This window comes from Acipenser ruthenus, chromosome 5 (assembly GCF_902713425.1).
Source record: "Acipenser ruthenus chromosome 5, fAciRut3.2 maternal haplotype, whole genome shotgun sequence".
Classification (NCBI taxonomy): domain Eukaryota; kingdom Metazoa; phylum Chordata; class Actinopteri; order Acipenseriformes; family Acipenseridae; genus Acipenser; species Acipenser ruthenus.
In genome coordinates, this window is record NC_081193.1 from 53,632,088 (window position 1) to 53,639,598 (window position 7,511).

Here is a 7,511-nt window from a genome sequence, read left to right on the forward strand (position 1 = left end):
GACCTGTTTGCAGAATACTTAAGAAGCATTCACATTAACACCACTGCATTTCCAGTAGCCCATCATTTCAACAGTGACGATCACACTGCTGAAGACATCGCAGTCTGTGTGATCAATCAGTGCTATGGAACAAATGTTGCTCTGAAACAAAAGGAACGAGAGTTTATCTTCAAACTGGGAACTTTGAAACATCTGGGAATGAACATTCTATTCTAATAATCATGACATCATCCACAGAATTTTTGTATAATTACAATTCTTGAATAACAACAAGATTACTGCACTGTGTTTACTTTTCTTTTTAAACAGCTGAAGAAGGACTTTTGCCTGAAACGTCCTGAAAATAAAAGATTTTTTAATCTTTTAAACCTTTTGTGTACATTTAAAATATATATATATATATATATATATATATATATATATATATATATATTATATATATATATATATATATATATTATATATATATATATATATATATATATATATATATATATATATATATATGGGTCATTCTACGGGAATGGAACAAATTGGAGTTCCAAATAATTTTGAAATTCATGTTCAAATTTTCATTGAAACAATCTGAATTAAGCAATTCAATATCTTATCTGTATGGAATTTTACTTGGCCGAGCTGACATTTTAGTATTTTTATACATTTTTGGGTTTTCAATTTTTTAAACTTATGCATCTGTCATTACCGAGACACAAATAAAATATCTTGTATAAAGAAAAATACACACCATATTGATTAAATATTATAATATTACATATTAATACAAAATAATAATTCATATTTAGAAGAAAAACTTAGATTTTTAATTTTTATTGACTATTAAAATGAAATGTTAGCTTGTGCATTTCGGGGCGCGTGGAGCTGGGGGACTCTAATTTCTTGTCAGTTAGTACCTATTTTCTTTTTAAGCCCTGATCACTTGCACCTTCGCTGTCTACTGTCTAGTGTTTTGTTCTGTAGCAAACGCTCAGGCGCCGTCATTTTGTACTTCACTGCTAGTATCTAAACTTCGTTGTCTCGCTCCTTTCACTGCAGGTCACTTCTCTGCGCAGCGCTGCCAAGATATTATCAATTATTTTCCTACCTGCTCAGGTGATTCTTCTCATCATTCAGCTTCGCTATTCAGCTCCTGGCTGCAGGAGCTCCAGGGTTAGTCTTTCCTGCTCCATCCAGTCTCCAGCTCAGCAACAGCGCTGTCCAAAGCGCAGCTTCATTACTCAACTCGTCCGTGTCTTTATCAGAAAAACTGGTCCTTCGCTAAACTTTCAAAGCTCCTTCGACAAGACATCGACATTCCCGTTGTCTGCAATTGCCTTACTTTAGCTCTATTAAATCCACCACGAAGCTTTGTCTGCGGAATCTCTCTTTACTCCTCGCCTGCAATCAGACACCCCTCCCCCGCTCCCACAGAGCCAGCACAATTTACCGTTCCATCAGAAGATCCTGCCCTGGATCTCCATCAGCTATGTTAAAGGTTTTAAAATACCTATCCAGCCCATTAAAAACTCCATTTGAACCAGTGGCAAATTTGCCATGACAGCGTGATTTTGACTAGTAACAACATTCTCCAACAACACTGCTTTACTGCAACTTTTCCACCGGCGCCTCACAGACCCTGGTTACCACGGCAACGCCCTCATTGAGTGACTGCGGGGAGCCATGGTGACCAGGTAGCTTCATCAGGCACTGCGTGCTCTGCGCCTCAGTACTGCAATCTTCTGGTTTCCTGTTGCTGCGCTTTCACAACTGGTGGGGGCGTGTTGAACTTGCCGAATTGTGACATCTAAATACTGCGTTAACTTATTCATATACATGACTAATTGTCCTAAAACATGTATTAATATTTATTATTCAAATCTAAAAGAATATGCACATGTTGTTCTACATAGACAAGGATTTTAATCACAATAACCAAATATATTCTACCCTGCTTCACTCAAGCCAATGGTTTAACTCCAATCATAACCTCTAGTTGGCAGTATAACACCACAAGTTCTATATATTTTAAACCGGTTTGCTATCGCTGCAAAGCTCGCGCACTCCAACTTTTCTATCCATTCCTGCAGTTCGTTGTCACTCTGAGGGATTCTCAGGAGTTCCCCTCCTGCCTTAACCTTTTGCCTACCTATATCAACTGACATTCTTCAATTTCAACTCTCCCTCCCCTTCAAGGACCTGGTCATGAAGCCACGCACTTATTGGCTTTCTGAGATGCGCAGAATCTACTGTCACATTAACTTCCAGCTTCCCTGCATCAGGCAACCATTCCTGCAACATCTTCATGTTCCCGGATTCCTGCTTCCTCATCTGGCTCCGTTCCTCCAAACCGACAAACTTCATCAAGGCACTTTATTCAACTTTCAAAGTCATCATTTCATCAATGTGAGCCGCCAGTCAGATACGGAAACCATGTCCTATGATTATCAACATTGCAGTCAAAGTGTCCTCCTACCCCGCAATGGACAATACACTCATAGACTGCTCCCGACCAAATCAAGAGATTTTGCAGAAGCCTCAGAGCAACGCATTCTTCATCCTCTCAGGTTCTGCAGCGGCCTCAGATCTATGCATTCTTCATCTCTGCCCCATCTCCGGCTTCATCTAAATCACCTTAACACTCAAAGACTAATATCCACCACATTCAGCAGATCTCTGCTCTCTACAGCAGAACACCACACACTACCAATGGCAGTCCACCGTTCACTGTTACAGATCACCGCTTCAGCAGATCTCTGCTCTCTACAGCAGGCCACTGCACACTACTGACAGCACTTGTTTACTTCCTCAGATCTCTGCACTGTTCAGCAGATCCCACCCTCTACTATTAATCACTGCTCATTACAGCAGATCTCTGCTCCCTCTTCAGATCTGTTCACTATTGCAGCATGCAAAAGCTGCTTTAGTTTACTGTTTAAATCTGCAACTGCACTCCTCCAGAGCTTCCAACGCTCCAGCTTTCCTCCAATATGCAGATCGTAGCAGCATTTCCGCAATCAAGGCTAACACTGATCCCCATCTAATCAAAAATGCGGGGCACTTGACTTTCTCAGCAATCTATTCATATGTCCGCACATCCTCTCAAATATTACAGCATTAATTCATGATGAGAGACGTGGTACGAGACTGGAAATCTGTCTTGATTATGAGTTAAGGAGTTCCACTATTAGGAGAATGACTGGAGTTGTGAAACCCAAATCTTTGAATGTGAGTTCACCTTTTCCATGCCAAGGAGACATGATAGTAGCAAACCGCTGATCGATCCCGTATTAAATAACATATAGGACAGTCGGCATCTCCTCTCTCTGCCCTTGTTTCCAGAATATGGGGCACAAAGGGCACTGAGCTTCCCCTGCAGTCGATTCATATGTTCGTTCAGCTCCAGCTGCCACCTCAGCCCTCAGTTCCAGCTCCCCTTCTGCCTCTGCTTTCGGTATCCAAGTAACGTCAGCTGGTCCCGTCTGCTTCCCCAACCCCCCTCCAGACTCCCCAGCTTCACCAGCTGCTATTCGACTGAATCCTACTCTCAGTAACCTCCTTCAATCTGTTCAGCATTACATGTCTACAGCCCTTGCCGCTTCTTCAAGAGCTTCCTATTCTACAGCCTGTGTTTTCAACCTTCTGCGTCCAGAATCATCCTATTCCTTCAACTAAAACCGGATCCAGGCTTTCATCGTCCACGCTAGGGATTCTCTCTCTCCCCCATTCTCTCCATACCAGCAGTTCACCTGACCATCCGTGGGATTCTTAAAAGCTTTCCCCATGCCTCCATTTGCTCATTTCTACTCTTCGGAAAGGCCGCTTCTCCCCCTACAAGGATCTACATATGGAGATCATCTGCATCTCAGCCTTCTTTGGTCTCCTCAGAAGCTCCGAATTCACAGTTTCTTCTGCTTATAGTTTCCCCGTGGCAAGTATTCGTTTCTGTGACCTTTTCTTCTATTTCAGATGCTTACTTCATCATTCGGCTGCGTACCTCCAAGACGGATCAATTTCAGCGTGGTCAGTTCATTCAGCTGTCAGGTATCAAGTCCCCTATCTGCTCGCTCTTTTCAATGTGAAGGTATTTACCCAGCAGGAACCCTGTCTTCGGTTGCTGGGTCCTTTGCCCCTGGGATGTGTTGGCATCGTCACCCTCAGTCAGCGACCACTTTCTGTCCTAATTTCCAAGTCCGGGCCTGCCGGTCTGCAACTAGTCAGGGCTTCAGCCCACTCCTCTTTCCTAAGTCTGGTCCTTTCTAGCCGGCACCCTATCCTACTAACCGCTCATTTCTGCTTCTTCTGCCCTATCCTTACACCCCAACTCACGCCCCGTGATATATAAATTTAGTTTTTGCAATTGCATGAGGTTTTGTATAGATATTTTATTGTAAAATAAGTTAGCAGTGAATAAAAAAATAACAAACTTCTTGATTATTTAAGACATGAATCTCTGAACCCCTTGACAGTATAACCCCCACCCCTGGTACTGCAGCTGCAGTTTTAATTGTTAAAATAACCATTGTTACAGTGATGACACTATAGTTATGGTAATGACATTTAAAGATTTAAAAATTGATTTAAAACATATATTTTTAAAACAAATAACACTGCACAGCTTCTGAAGAACGTTTTTTTTTTTTTTGTAAATGTTTGTACTTCAGAACATGCAATCATAAAAAGTGATTGCTTTCAAACTTTAAATTAATCAATCCACCAAACAAAAAAAGGCTCAGGCTAAATTATGCTTGTCATACTCTAACTTGGATTTCTGGATTTTAACTTGGATTTTTGGATTTCTGCTGCTTTCAGATCAAGTGTTCATCCATTTTGGAGGGAAGAAATCCTTAAAAAGTAACTGTTCATAGCCCTAGCTTTAAACACACTGCCTCAAATACCGCTGGATCTGCTTGGACATGGTGTTGTGTCACTTGTTTAGGTGCAAAAAACAAAAGTACCATACCCATTCATACCACCATGTAAATTTGTCTGATTTTTTCAAGTCATGCTGCAGTGTTTTTTCATTGCAAACTTCACACATTCGATGCATGCAAGTCTGATTTTTTGTGTCACAGCATATGTCCTCCACAATCCTCTCCAGATTCTGGGTACTTATTACTCCATGTTGATGAAGTCGATTGAGCTGAGCATTTTCGTGGACTTTGCAAAGACATGTATCTCGGTCTTGTACAGTTGGGAAAACTATCCAGTAGGGTCTCATTCTGCAGAACAGGGAGTAAAAAAGTTTAACTTGTGGCTGTTCCAAAAGGAATTTGGAATGAGGTTTTTTCAGAGAATCTGAAAGGAAATGCTTTTGCTTTTTTGCTTTTTGTCTTGTGATTGTCTCTTTCTTTCCAGCTGAAGACCTGCTGTTGTCATCTCTTTCAAGGAAGTCCTTTACCATATTCAGAATGCCCGTGGAGTACTGTGGCAATGTGCCCCGCCCCTGTGTGCTTATTATGTGTTGTATGTTGCGTGCGTGTGTTAATGTTGGTGTATAGTCATTGGTACACGGGATATAAACGGGTCTGTATTTCACGTGTATTTAAAAAGTGTAGATTTGTATTTAGGCACGAGGAGAGCACAAATCACTTCACGTGCTGGTTAAATGTAATATGTGAGCACGGGGTTGCACAGAATTAATTCACGTGCTGGGATTCAAGTGAATAATTAATTAGTAATTGAATCCCAGCACAACAGTATATATAGATGCACGTTTCTTTCACTCGGGGTTGGGTGTTCGGTGAGTGGAGAACGGGATTGGAGACAGAGGTATTTGTGTAAAGAATAATAGTTAAAATCTGCTCACCGTGTTTTGTTCGTCTGTCTGTGCACTGTCTAGTCCGTTTTATTTGTCTATTTATTTTGGCCTCAAGTGCCGTGTGCTGTGTTTTGTTGTTTCAAACCTTTTATTTTCTGTTCTGTTTATTAAATGCTGAGCGAAAGCATTCGCTCAGCTTCACCAAACCACACATCTCTGTCTGTTTATTTCCTGCTTCTGGTCGGATGCCACCCACTCCGGCCGTCTTTGTGACACGTGGTGTCCTGCGTGGGATTTACAGCGCAGCCAGGACTCAGGCCAGAGCAGGAACCGCATTTTTGGATTAAAAAAAACCCCAAAAAACAAACAAAACAAAAAAAAAACACAAAACAAACAAACAAAAAAAAATGGCAGAAGACGCCATCAAACTGCGGGACTGGATTCTGGAGAATGCTGGGCTGGAGGCCCAGTCTATCCCAGTAGCCGTCCGGTTCCTGCGGTTTATGGACAGAGAGCGATGGGAGGCATATGCGAGGGAACAGACCCTAAGCACCTGGGAGGAAGGTGTGGGGTTGGTTCTCAGCTACCTGGAGGCAATTATAAGTGGAACAGCAGCCCAGGTAGCAGGTCCACCAGCAGAGGAAGAATGCCTGCTGTCCCCGTCTCCACCAGCAGAGGAAGAATGCCTGCTGGTTTTGCGTCCACAGCCCGAGCGGGAGGAGCCAGAGCGTCCACAGCCCGAACGGGAGGAGCCTGAGTGTCCACAGCCCAAGCGGGAGGAGCCTGAGCATCCACAGCCCAAGCGGGAGGAGCCTGAGCGTCCACAGCCCAAGCGGGAGGAGCCTGAGCGTCCACAGCCCAAGCGTGAGGAGCCCGAACGTCCTACGCCTGAGTGGGAGGAGCCCGAACGTCCTACGCCTGAGTGGGAGGAGCCCGAACGTCCTACGCCTGAGTGGGAGGAGCCCGAACGTCCTACGCCTGAGTGGAGGGAGCCCGAACGTCCACAGCCCAAGAGGGGGGAGTCGGTGCATCCACAGCCCAAAAGGGAGGAGTCGGTGCATCCACAGCCCAAAAGGGAGGAGTCGGTGCGTCCACAGCCCAAAAGGGAGGAGTCGGTGCGTCCACAGCCCAAAAGGGAGGAGTCGGTGCGTCCACAGCCCGAAGAGAGGGAAGTCGGGGCTTCCACAGCCCCAGGACCCAAGCTGCCAGCAGAGGGAGAATGCCTGCTGGTTCCACCTCCACCAGCAGAGGGAGAATGCCTGCTGGTTTCCCCGTCAAAGGCGGAGCCGCACCAGTTCCCTGCAAGAGAGGCAGAGCAGTACCAGTCCCCTGGAAAAGGGGGAGACTACACGCTGCTCCCACCTCCATCGGCAGGAGACTACACGCTGCTCCCACCTTCACCGGCAGGAGCAGAGCAGCCGGAGCTGCCTCTGCCTCCGCCACCTACACCGGCAGGAGCAGAGCAGCCGGAGCTGCCTCTGCCTCCGCCACCTCCACCGGCAGGAACAGAGCAGCAGGAGCTGCCTCTGCCTCCGCCACTGCCAGAAGCAGAACAGCAGGAGCTGTCTCTGCTTTCCGTACCTCCACCACAGGGAGTACGGTGGCCGGAGCCCCAGAAAGGGGAGCTGTCGGCCACGAAGAAGGGGGAGGAGGTCTGGAGACCACCAACCCCAGCAGCAGTTTCGCTGCCGGAGATCGTGGGGGAGGTCCGGAGACCTGCTCCCACTGCAGCACTTGTGCTGCAGAAGATACTGTG